This window comes from Sabethes cyaneus, chromosome 3, assembly GCF_943734655.1.
Source record: "Sabethes cyaneus chromosome 3, idSabCyanKW18_F2, whole genome shotgun sequence".
NCBI classification, from domain to species: domain Eukaryota; kingdom Metazoa; phylum Arthropoda; class Insecta; order Diptera; family Culicidae; genus Sabethes; species Sabethes cyaneus.
In genome coordinates this window covers 175,316,719-175,330,497 of record NC_071355.1, presented here as the reverse complement: position 1 = coordinate 175,330,497, position 13,779 = coordinate 175,316,719, and positions in this window count along the sequence as shown.

Here is a 13,779-nt window from a genome sequence, read left to right as displayed (position 1 = left end):
AATAGACGTTTTGAGCACATCCGCGTGAATTCCGAAAATCGCGTAAAAAAACCGCGTAAACTCCGAAATTCGCGTAAAAATAGTTGCGTAAAAAACAAACCGCGTAAAAAACGACTTCAGTGTATCTCAAAAACATCCTCTCCGATTTGCCTAATCTTTTTTTTTAAAGATAGCATAAATTATGCCCTAAAATTTGGTGAAGAGCTATCGATGGATACTCTTTCGAATTTAAACAAAAAATTAAAATTTAACAAATTTTTCAAAAATATCCAAATTTTATTGTTTTTTTGTAAAACTCAAACAAAATTAAATTCTACGCATAATTTTCAACAAATTTACATAGGGTTTTTTTCTAATTCCCGTCGTAATAAGTAAACCCATTCTAATTTTCATCATTTGTTGGATGGATTTAATGAATACTCCAAAAGTTCTTGTGCTGATTTGACTAAAACACACTTACCTTCCGATCCGTGAACTTTGAAATCACTGAAAAGCGACTATTAAAGCATATTATTGAAATTACGCAACTGACTTTATTTCTAAAATTCGTCGTGCCGTTTTAAAATCCGTCCATCAAAATTTTTCATCGTCCGAACTAAAAATCACAAGAATGTTTACGAAGCTAACAAATGTTATTCTACAAAATTTCTGCAGGTCAAGCAAGTTTTCCTGGCTGTAGAGTAACGACAATGCTATGCGTGAGTTATTTTCATTTATGAATGACGGAAATTAAAACGATTAGTCGACATTGTCTTCTTCGTCGCACGAAAAAACGTAGGAAATTTGGCTGGTAGAACTTCTTGAATGATAAAAAGCATTTAAATAGATCACAGCTCACTTTGATTGATCGCATGTGATAGACAACAAACTAAAATATTAGGGAATAACTAGTTTTGCATTGTGTGTTATAAAAATGCTGATATTTTTAGGAATTTGTGTTGGATAGGACGGGAATAGGCAATTACGACGATGTAGCAACAGGGCTGTCTTGCACTCAGTGCACCTAATTTGGTTTTTTAGCTGTAACACATCAGCCAAACAAAAATCGAAAATGTTATGTATGGGGCATTTATAGAGTCAATTATAATCCATAAGATTGCTGAACTAAGTATTGCTCTATCTCAAGGAAAAAAGTTTATATGTGTAAATTTGTTCAAAATTATGCGTAAAATTTATTTTGTTTGAGTTTTACAAAAAAAATAAAATTTGAATGTTTTTGAAAAATTTGTCAAACTTCAAAATTTTTTTTAAACAAATCCGAAAGAGTGTCCATTGATAGCTCTTCACCAGATTTTATGGCATAATTTACGCTATCTTTAAAAAAATTAGGCAAATCAGAGGGGATGGTTTTGAGCTAATTGACATTTTATAATTTTTATGATGGTTTTGAAAAGTTTTTTTCAGTGTATTTTTTTTCTAAAAATACACTTAATTTCCTACAATTTTTCCTTTGACGCCATGTTGATCAAATCAGTAATTCTCAAGATATAATGTTTTAAAAAAGAGTAATCTCATTTCTAAATACGCCCTTTTGAAAAGTTACTCTTGACGAAAAAAATCAAAATTAGTGGAAAATGAGTTCTTGCGTGGTACCGAACACATTAGGAAAATTGCACTGTGTGTGTGTGTGTGTGTGTGTGTGTGTGTGTGTGTGTGTGTGTGTGTGTGTGTGTGTGTGTGTGTGTGTGTGTGTGTGTGTGTGTGTGTGTGTGTGTGTGTGTGTGTGTGTGTGTGTGTGTGTGTGTGTGTGTGTGTGTGTGTGTGTGTGTGTGTGTGTGTGTGTGTGTGTGTGTGTGTGTGTGTGTGTGTGTGTGTGTGTGTGTGTGTGTGTGTGTGTGTGTGTGTGTGTGTGTGTGTGTGTGTGTGTGTGTGTGTGTGTGTGTGTGTGTGTGTGTGTGTGTGTGTGTGTGTGTGTGTGTGTGTGTGTGTGTGTGTGTGTGTGTGTGTGTGTGTGTGTGTGTGTGTGTGTGTGTGTGTGTGTGTGTGTGTGTGTGTGTGTGTGTGTGTGTGTGTGTGTGTGTGTGTGTGTGTGTGTGTGTGTGTGTGTGTGTGTGTGTGTGTGTGTGTGTGTGTGTGTGTGTGTGTTTTACGTGAGGAAACGCTCAATGCCAGGCACACTAATGGTGTATTGCTACATCACGTGGCACAGTGTGGGACTCTAACGCGAATCGAAAGGACTCGAGAGGGGCTATTGTGGATAGACGACGCAACAAAATCTGGGATCTGGGAGTACCTTGTAGGTGGCGTTGATCAACATGATGCCGCGGTAATTACAACAATCTAGCCGGTCGCCCGTTTTGTAGATGGGACAGGCTACACCTTCCATCAGGGATGATTCCTCCTCAGAATAAAAAAAGAGAAGAGAAAAATTCACACTTTACTCAGTCGCGATTTATGTTGCTCCGTTTTGTTTGAACTTTTCTCTTTTTTACTGATCGCGATTGCTCAGCAACCTGCTCATTGTTCTTCTCATTGAGGAATAAACTGAGCAACAAAGTGTTAATACACTTTTTGGCTGCCCATGATATGGCACAAAAAAACTGTTTAGACTTCTCGCAGCGGCAACAGTGCAAAAAATGTTGCATATGACGATGGTGGATGATAGATATGGCAACAATGGAAATCCCGTGCCGTTGCTTGCTGCAGTACGAGCGCACAATGAGAATCTAAAGTTTGTTTATATTTCTCTTTATTTTTGGTCTGTTTCTCATTGCGTGGATGTATTTCTCATTTGTAGCAGCAGTTCTGCTCATTGTGTTAACAGAAAAAAGTTGCACTTTTTGCACAATGAGTGAGGAAATGGCAAGCCTGCCTTCCATCCACTCCTCCGGTAGTTTCTCCTCCTCCCAAATCCTTGAAATTATTCAATAAAGTGCCGTTGCTAGCGGTTCTTTGCCATTTTTGTAGAGTTCTGAGGGGAGTCGGTCCTTTCCGGCGGGTCTATTATTCTTTAGCCGACGAATTTGTCGCCGAATCTCTTCGAAATCGAGAACCGCCACGCTGTTGTCGTTCGAAGGTACTTCTAGGTTAACTTCCGTTTCATTTCCTTCTGCCATATCGCCGTTAAGGTGCTCATCGAAGTACTGCTTCCACCTGTTGACCACCTCGCGCTCGTTTGTGATTAGATCGCCTCCCTCGTCCCTACACATGAAAAGTGTATTATTTTTAATAAGATTCTTTATAGCTCGCTAAGAGCAAGGGATAGAGAGTTACTGTATTTAACAAAGCTCCTTAGTGCCTTCTACAACTTTTTGAAAAATACTATATCGTTTTGAACGCACCCAAAAAAATTTTTATCACCCTAATAATGAGTGGAACGAAACAGTTAAAATCAAAATATTTTTAAAGCGTATAAATGCGTAATTTTTCAAGATTATCTTTAGAGAAGTTTATTGAGAAAATATTTCCCGCCTTTTCACATCATCAAGGTGACCGAAGCTATCCTAACATCTCCAGGCTATCTACATTGTTTTGCAAGAGGTCGATGATAAATAATCGTTGCAACATATTCCTCCTATTTGCCTAAATGGGCAGATGTATTAGAGCGAATCGGTGTTCGTAGGGAGGCAAACGAGGGGAATCAACTCAAGGTACAACGAAGTCCTTTGTTTGCTAGTACCAAACTGGGTTTCGTGATTAATTCGATGGATCAGATATTTACCCTACGTCAGTTAAAAGAGAAGTTCCGGGAGCGCAACTTGCCTGCAGGTTCATCATCTATTTGTGTACTTCGATGTCCTAGCAGGCAACATCGACAGTACGGATATACTGGGCAAATTGCGCTTCAACATGCCATCCCGAGTAATGCACCAAACTGGGGGTTTTCGACAATTGCCTCATTGAACTGTTTATGGTATGAATTATTTGCTGGAAGTTTGCTGCAGTCGTTTTAACGAAATTTATTATTTGTTCGATTTTGGTTTGTCAAAAAATGTATTTAGTTAGTTAGGTAAGTTTTATGTCTGTGCGATATTCTTTATGTCGAAGATTAGTTAATACATCAAATTTTAAGGTGGCGTACGATTCAGTCAAACGAAATGAGCTGCGGCAGGTAATGCTAGAACATGGTTTTCCGTCAAAACTAGTAACAACAAGTAACAATTCCAAGTTTTACGAGCTAAAACAAAATACTAGAATATGGCAATATGGCTTCGCATAAAAAAATGATTTTGGTGTTGAACTTTGGTATTCTTCATAATAGCAGCAAAAAACTGTTTGGTTAGGGTGTTACCGTTTCAATAGCTCTATAAAACTAACAGATTTATTGCGGCTTGACAAGTAACCGCGATAAGATCAATTTTGATTGGGGCGCCATTTTGTATTGCCACGCCACACTTATGGTAAGTTTATAAGAGACGTGGTGCAGCCAACAAGTTTTAACGTGGTAATATAAGCAACCACAATAAATTTGCTTTATTACCAGTTTTATTATGGTTTTCTAGCTAACTATAAGTGTGTTTGAACTCGAATTCTTTTGGTATTACGCAATACCACAATGAACCCAGAGGTAATGATTAATACCGCAATAGAACCTTTATAAAATTCAAGTAAAACCAAGTGGTTTTAGAATTGTTACTTGGGGTTACGCTGATTCGTGCGATTCTGAATTGGTCAAAATCATGAGTCAGAATAACGGGGCAGACCTCTGCCGCTTTCGTGATGTTGGATGAACTAAAGCAAGGGGATGCCCTCTCTAACCTGCTATTCAACATTGCCTTGGAAGGTGCAATACGATGTGAACGCGGAAAGGAACGGTACTGCTATCACGCAATTCCACATGCTTCTTGTTTTTGCGTATGACGTCGATATCACCGGAATTAACCGTAGAGCAGTGGAAGTTGCCCTTTAAATTGGAACCAGTAAAATAAAGACTTACCAGCTCCATTGCGCCATAAATACAAAAGATAAAACTATACCTTCTGTCTTCGACAATATTGTAAATAATAATTAACTCTACAATTGCCCTATTCTTACAGCACATTTTTGAATTCTGTTTCGCTGAGGCGCTGTAGTCAAATGTCCATATACTGAGCAGAAACAGCAAATTAAGCCTGTTTGTAATTCAACACTATTTTCATGCCTGTTTTACGACGATTTGGCTGTACACGACGAAAAAAAAGTTTTCCTATTCAAGATTTTCTAGAAAAAATCGGCCTTATGTATTTCTACGTCAATTATGCGGTCGTGTATACATATAACGTAATTCTTCTGATTTTTTTTTACAAATTTACAGGACTGAAATAAGCAGTTACTGTACGTTTTTAGCAAAGAGATAACCTTTGGAATGAGGAGGACGTAACAAAATTATGACAAGCTATGGTATTTTCTAACCGATTTTGCCTTCAATAATTGTTAGGTATAAATTAATGGTAGAAACGGTGGTTAAAACTGCTTTTAATTAATACCTGAATAAACAAGCCTTGTAACGATTATATCGGAATTGCTATGTTACAGCCTAATTGTCAACAATTTTAGACATTCTGTAAAAATACCTAACAGCAAATAAAAACATGTCAATGAGTGCACCAACTGTGACGTGACGTAGTTAATTTACTATTAAAACGGTAGTTAGGTGGTTAGACTACATGTTTCAAAAATAACATATGTTGCTATACAGGTGTGTTATGTGTTGTAAACCACATATTTTTTAGTTATGGCCTCTTAGTATTTCCTATGCCGTACTTTCTTCAGCTATTAAAAAATCACACAACATCTGAACGTTGATATTTCAGCAGCGTAAGTACACATACTGCAAATGGATCCCAATCATTTTAATAGTTATGCTTAGCAAACTGATTAATGTAAAACAAGCACACAGGCGTTTTGTTCACAAGCAATAGTGCAAGAAAATAAAAAAGTGGCGCTAGCGAATCAAAATCGTAAAACACTTTAAGATCATCATCATCAGCACAATCGACGATGATCATTACCATTATCAACAGCACCAAGCTTGCGGGGATGGTTAGGTACAACCGTTGAGCTATTCATACCATGTGTTGGTTTTTTTTTACCCAAACGTGGGGGCAGGCGAGTGAAGGTGGTTGAAATCACTAAGTTTAAATTATTATCCATTCAAACTGCTCACCAGAGCATGAAAACGTTTTGGCGCATCTCTACTTCGTAATGCGCGGGTGATGATGAACATGAAAACTGTTCACGAGTACGATGGATGAGAAGAGTGGAAGGAAAAGGGAAGTGGCACGAGATAACAACTACCGCTGCTGATGGGAAATTTAGATACATATCATATCGGAAAATGCCATGCTCAGCCAGCTTGTTTGACGATTTGTTTTGATTTATGACGGTTACAGTGTTAAAACAATACACTAATTAACATGCAACTAAACTGCGTTTTATGTTTTACTTAAGGGTTTGCACGATATATATGCAAATGTACCGAATGGCTATAGTGAATTCGTATGAGAGATGCCTACATTTAATGTTAAGACATATCAACAAAAAATAAATTTCAAAAATTAATCAAAATAAATAACAGATACCATCGAAAGAAAAAAATACGATCTGTAATTCAAGAGTCTAATGAAGCACTTCAATGAAAGTTTTATTATTAAACCATTAACAAATTGCTAAATAGCGTCAATTAGGGATGGCACGTGGCTAAAAGATTTCCATTGTTTGGTAAATGTTAACCTGTTTCTAGCGGAGCAAGTATTAGTGTAGGTTCTCACGCTTCACAGGTGTGTCTTTATTACTATATTTAGAGGTAGCTTCAGATATGGTATGCGGAAGAAAATTGGTCGGAAATAAGACGATAACAGTCCATTTTAATTTCCCTTCAGCAGAGCCAACTGCACGGATTAGACATTGATCGGATAGAGATCGGGTTAATGGCGCTTGTACCGGCTCAGATCAAGTGGTGATCAATGGCTGCCCGGCTGGTGTTTACACAGTTTAGGCTCTTCGATCGAGCAATTTTCCAATTTCCAAACACCGTGGCGCTCGCTTACCGTCTGACCACTCTGAGATCGATTCCTGGAAGTCAGTTTGAAATTTATTTGCCTTTTGAGCCGACCAGTCTGACATTCTCGCCCGGGGAAAAGCTCCAGACTGTGTTGATTCCGCAGAACTTCTCGCTCTCAATCAACATAGTTCTGATTGCACACCCAGCGCAGCCATCTATCTCACTTGGTGAAATCGGTCTGGAAATTTTAGATAATTTCCTATCATTTCACTCCGCGCAGATATCATTTTCAATGCATATACAGATCTGAACGCATAGCTCGGTTTATTTCTTCTTTTCCAAATTTTACGCTCTGTGGCTGCGGTGCACGCTCCGGAACCTATCATTAACATAAACGTTTCCAATCCGAAAAACACACTTAATTGCACCTCCGAAAATCGCCTGAATTCAAGAACGGTTTTGAAATAAAAATGTGTGGGATGAAGTGATTCCGTCCTTTCTCGGCACCCTTGGGATCTAGAGCGACAACCGCCCGCTTTCAGCCAGCCATGACTCCGGCCAGTTGTATAGGGGAAGATCGAGATCATAGGATGACAGTAGCCTCGGTAACATCTTATAGCGTTGAATCAACCGTTTTCTCCCATAAATGCAATAACTTCGTCCGCCGGAGCATTAGCATGGTAGAAACATTCCGAACGCTCGGTTCTGCCCGCCGGCCGGGCAGCCAAGGAAAAGGGCTAAAGATACGAGCGCCGACCGGGGTTGTCTAAATATACATAATTTTCAAATGATATCAAATTACACTTTTTACGAATTCGAAATGTAACTGTACGATTATCACCGGAGAAAATCAGCAAACTCAGGCAAACCTGCGGCCTATCGAAACTGGCACAAAATTACTCGATCCATCCATCATCCTCGTCTTCTTCGGTGCGCATGCATCGTAACTCGTCCAGCTTCTTCGTCGCTTATTTTCCGGGAGGGATAGGTAGGTACGAACCGAACTGACCCGGCAATTTTTATTCGCGCACAAAATTCTTCAGCTGGTTTCGGTGGTAGGCATTATTCTTCGTCATTCCGCAACAATATATGTGAGCAAATTTTTATAACCACTTATTTTCGGGTTTTCTTTCCAGAAGTGGGATTAAAAGTTTTTAATAGTTCATGGGAACTTCTAGTTTTACCTGTGATGAGGTGCGTTTTCCCACATGTCAAAAATATGCCTTCAAAAAAGAGTTACGTCAAAAATAGGGCCAACTTTAATTTGTCGCATTTATTTTAATCGTGCATTTAAAAACCTAAACACATCTTATTTTGTCTAGATAGAGTCAGTAGAATTGTTGCACTAGCCCCGTAACTGTCCTGTACTCTAATATCCGGCTGTGAAGTCTGTCGATAAAGAAGGGTCAAGTCTTAAGAAAGACGTTTGTCTCATTTTGTAGGTGCAATGCGCGTGCTCTTCAGCAATTAAAATGCCCCACCCAGTTAGCTCCGCGGTTCGATGCCGGCCTAACAAGCCAGTCGTCGTATGTTCGAATCTCGACTGGGCGGTGCCACTATAGAGTTAATAGGATCTTTGCACTAGCCCCGTAATTTTCCTGTACTCTAATAGTCAGCTGCGTAGTCCATCGATAAAGAAGGGTCAAGTTCTGAAGGACGTTTATACCCGTGGCTTTGCTTTTGCTATCAGAATGACGTTCTAGCAAAAGTAGCAACACTCCCATCACCACATAAAATACATGAAACTGACGAAGTTCGCTAAGAAATATTTTGTTTGTAAAGCTATCTGTACCAGGGGATTGAAAATCTACATTTTCATATTAACGTAAACGAGTATCTCTAAAAAGCGTCTGTTGTCCGTGCTGTTTTGCTCGGATTTGGCATCCTGCCATTACGTGGTGCATCTCTTAATTTCCCTGGCAAGCCGAGGTACAGCCTCTTGCGAGCACAAGAATCGTCTACCACTACTGCCATGTACAACGTTTTGTTTATAGCGATTGTCGGGAGTTAAACCGAGTCTTTTGCGATCAAGTTAATCATTGACACAACTCCGAGATAGGAGTCACATTTATCAATTTGACCTCTATAGTGATCTCGTTTGTTTTGCCACTCAATCCCTGTTCTCCTGTATTGTTCTCCTTAGAATGCGTCTTGAAGTTTGAACTGTTAATCATATCGTTGTTTGTCAGCTATTATATTTCCTTTCTTCCTATTTCTTTCAATTGACGATCGCGTTTTAATTTTAGAGTAGTGTTGCGTAGGCCTACCTTTCTCTAGAATAACCGGAATCCGTGCTTGTTCCCTAATAAAGTCCAGGTTTTCGTTCCTAAACCTAGTCTTTCTTATTCTTTTGCTGTTTTCTCTACTATTCTCTTTACCATATTGTACAAATATATATTTTACCTCCGTCACGCAGTCATCTCCATTCAACTCCATCTTGGGCCACTTGTCGCCAATTTACTAGGCCTTTCAGAAGTCGCAAGTTGCTTTCGACCTGGTCGAATTATCTAACACGTTGAGTCATTCTGTTCCTGGAGCCAGTGGGGTTGTTGAGAAGAACCGTTTTCGTAGCCTACCGAGTTTCGCCAGATGTACGATTGGTAGCTCTACAAGCAGTGCCTCATACTCCAGTGCCATTTTCTGCTTTCAGTTTTTATCCCACCAAATATCTGGTCTGATTGGTGAATGACTGGATAATGCGTAACAGAGACCCTATCCATACCTTCCCGGGATACCAGCCGATACTCGAGCAATCTCAGCGGAAATCGGGTAACCAACCTAGGTGGAAACTAACCGGCAGGGAAGGATATATCTGTAGCGACCCTACCCGCTACTAATCCCAATTTAGATCTGGCCTGGATGCGGATGATGAAATCCCGGATTAATCAGGCCATATCTTGGATATCAGCTGCTCGACCCTTAAGGGGTCTCTTACTTGTTGCGAAATATAACTATTAAGACATCTTCAGAGAAAATGTGTATTTTAGCATACTGACTAACTTTGTAGATCACTCAAAGGCAATAAAAAATCGTGTGCAAAGTTATTGAGCATAATTGATTTTTAAGTGCTCTTTTTCATCACATCCTTGTATTTCGCAACCGGTATGAGGTAGATAGTTACTATATTCAGCAAAGTTGCTTAGCTTAGTATGTTCTGCAACTTTTTGGAGAAAATTTTTTTTTTGAAATTATTAAAAAAAATAAAAGTTTGTAGCACCCTAATAGGTGAATTTACGGTCACCCTAACAGTGCAGAAAGATGCGCTGTATTTAATTATTAAACTTCTCCATTCTCCATGTCCATACTTTTTCGATGCCGGACCACTGTGCATCATTAACGAGCGCTGTCCACACCAAAGCAGGCCCGATGATGAGAAGGAAGCTTTCAATATGCAGCTAGAGACAATGTTCGGTAGCTGTTCACCAAGGGACATCAAGTTCTTCATCGGTGATATGAACGTTATGATCAGCAGGGAAATAATGTACGGTAATGTCGTTAACGTCGAGCCACCATGATTTTTTCAGATTTAGTAGCTCGTGACATTGTAACAGCTAACTTTTCAAAATATCGTGAGTTTAAATCGTGTATTCAGAACACGCGTCCTGAATTCAGTGATTAAATCTTCCAAAAAAAAATTTCAAGGCGCAGTGAACTTTTCTTTAAGAAATGATTCACGAAATGTAATTATCGAGATAAATATTGAAAATATAGATTAATTGTGTTGTGCTCCATACGAAGACTATAGAAAAATCCTATCCAGTAAGGTGTTTGGGTAGGGTATGACGAAATACTACAAAAGCGTTTATTGTAAAGGTCGGGCCACTTGTGTAGTCATGTACGCCACCATAATTTTCAGCACAGAAGCGCAGTATACGCTAGAGAACGTCATTCACGTGAAATATGATGAAATAAAGCAATATTAGTACGATAATAACCTAGATTGTTGTTGTTTTTTCATTGTAGTAGTACACTTCGGAAAAGACGATTGTAGTAATATTGGTTTTACAAGATCGCCAAAATTTCGCAAAAATTTAATTAAAAATGAGAGTATTTGTTCTTATACATCGTCGATATTGAAAGCGTAGTTCGGCGAGCGGTCATCGAAACGAGAGGTCTTTATTAAAAATAGACAACTCAACCTTTCATAGACGACCTCGACATCATTACTGAAAATCTTGGGATAGCGAAGACAATCTATGTCAGACTGAACACGGAGGCTAGGTGGACTGGTTTATAAATCAGTGTGTGGAACACCAAGTACATGGTAGGACGAGGCTCCAGAGAAAACAACAATCGCTTCAATCAAGGAGTATTCGCAATCACACAATGCTGACCATGTACAAAACGTTAATCAGACCGGTAGTTTTCTACGGATTTGAGACTGTCACACGCTGTGTCCGACGGCACTTATTATTTAACTTTAATGCACCTCAGATTTCTCTTCACACGATGTTAGTATTGGTCAAAACAATGAATTTAAAGAAGGGATTGAAATATTCTATCTTGGGGGTTTTACAGACTTCAAATTTTAAGTTTATTATACCCGTTGTAAGCGATTACCTCCGATTTCAACCAACTCTGGAATAATTGCTCATTCCGAGCCTACATTCAATTTACAAAGTTTTATACGGATTGATCAGTCTCCCTTCCAGTGACATGCACATGAGTTTTTCCGAAAGTCAGTGAAAACGGACAAACGTCACTACAAGGGGGATTGAGCAATTCGTATAAAACTAAATAATAAAATAATAAGTGCCTTCGTACACAGCGTGTGTCATCTGGCGAATGTTGGGAGAATACGGTGGGCTGGCCACATCGCAAGGATGCTGGACGACTGTGCAGTGAAATCCGTTCTCTTCAAAAATCCCACCGGCATCAGGAATTGAGGGCCACAACGTGCAATATGGCTCGACCAGGTTGAAGCCGATTTGCGTGTGTCGAGGCGCTCAACGAATTGGCGACGAGTAGCCCAGGGCCGAGTGCAGTGCAGAGGAATTCTTTATACGGCCAGAGCTACCCCGGCTCATTAAAAAAATCCTAAACAAAGAAAAATATAAAAATCATCCGAATTTTCAAACTATAAAAACACGAAGAAACGAATATTTTTAACGTTCTTTCTATTATAAAAAATGCACTTTAATATAATATGTTTTTTCCAAAATAAAATCATTCAAATTTGATCGAAAGTAGGAAAATATAAGCTAAAATGATTTACATTTTTAGCACTATCCACGAAATGTGGAAATTACCGTGTCACTACCTAGCACACTGTGCCACATACCTAAGAACGCTACGCTAAGCTCAAGCATCTAGCGAAAAAAACAACTGTTATGTGCCTTCTAGAACCGATATGATGATGATTATTAGAGATAATTTGTACCTCCTGGTACTACCCGTGAATCAGAAAGAGTGTGATTTCAGGCAAGTTGCGCTAGTCAATCCATTCAGTAACTTGGGCGTTTGTTGTTTTTTTTTTACTGGCAGTCCGCTTTTTACGATTCACAGCACTAACTTCTTTGACGAAGCTGCTTGAGCTGGCTGTTGCAGCTAATGACTTCAGAGGTCTTTGTGTCGGTGATAGAGAGAGATAGTTTTGCGGTTTCGTGATGCTGTGAAAACCTTCCTTTTTTGTCAGACTCATCCAATTACTTTTCATCGCTTATTTGTTTGATAAATGATTCCAGAGATTTAAATAAGAGAAAACAGCCAAATTATTCGGGTTTTAGCGCCAAATTATTATAACGGTTTTGATTCATGAATAAATATATACGTGCGTGAGTGGAACTAGGAGCAGTCGGGAAAAAATCGACTCCAGTTCTCCGGACTTTCCCCGCTTGTTTTCATGAGTGCCACTGATGAGGCGATTCCGGTAGTGAATCCAAGTTTCTTTCATTAAAATGGAAAGACTGCACGCAAGGGTGTAAAATAGTTCAAAACATAGTGTGTCCATTGATGATGTGCAAAATCGCAATTGCATAGTGGTAAATGATTGCGGTCTGAACCCTGGAAACTTATGGGCCGATAGTAAATAAAGATTGAATTCAGGTGCTGTAGTTTACCTAAACAATTTGAAACAAGCTCGATTGCTCACTAGAAAGGTGATAGGCACCTTGATTGTTGCTTGGATGATGATGAGTAAAACGCTTTGGGCCTGTAACTGTCCAATTAAATCCATAAAAAACACCACTATGAGAGCCCCAACGGTATAATTAGTAGCAAAAAAAAAAGAGTGCACGAAATGTTGTTGCAATTATTAACCTTTATTTTTCCTAAACCACATCCAGTAGGGTTCCAAATTTACAAGTTGGAAACGCCCGATTCCCCTGTTATTATTTTTCAAATAAAGGCATATACTTCGGCATCCCATCGACCACTGACTGCGGCCACACCAGTCAGTCTGATCCATCAACACCAGTCAGTGGGGCAAGTTTTGTCTATAAAACATACCGTAAATTTATTTATGCGAAATTAACTCCTAACCAGTGATTTCGTGCACCATATGAGGCTTCGAATGAAAATAACATTTTATTTTCGAGGTCAGAGGTTTTTTCGAGAAACAGTACCAGTGCTCACAAGCTGATAAAAATCCGTTAGCAGGACGGAGCTACGCAGCTTCCCGTCGGTGGTGGTGTTGCTGCTGGTATTAACCTGATCGGCTGTAAGTATAGTGAAGTGGCAAAGATTCGCAAAGAAACTCTCTAGTTCCAAATCGCTGTACCCATAGGAAAATTTGAAACCAGATAATTGGCCACCTGCCGTTGCATGCATACTGATGTGCAGTACAATTCAGTACTGACGTCATGACGATTTTTAATTATATGCAGCATTGCAGCGTTGTCAGCAACCTCTGGTTGAAC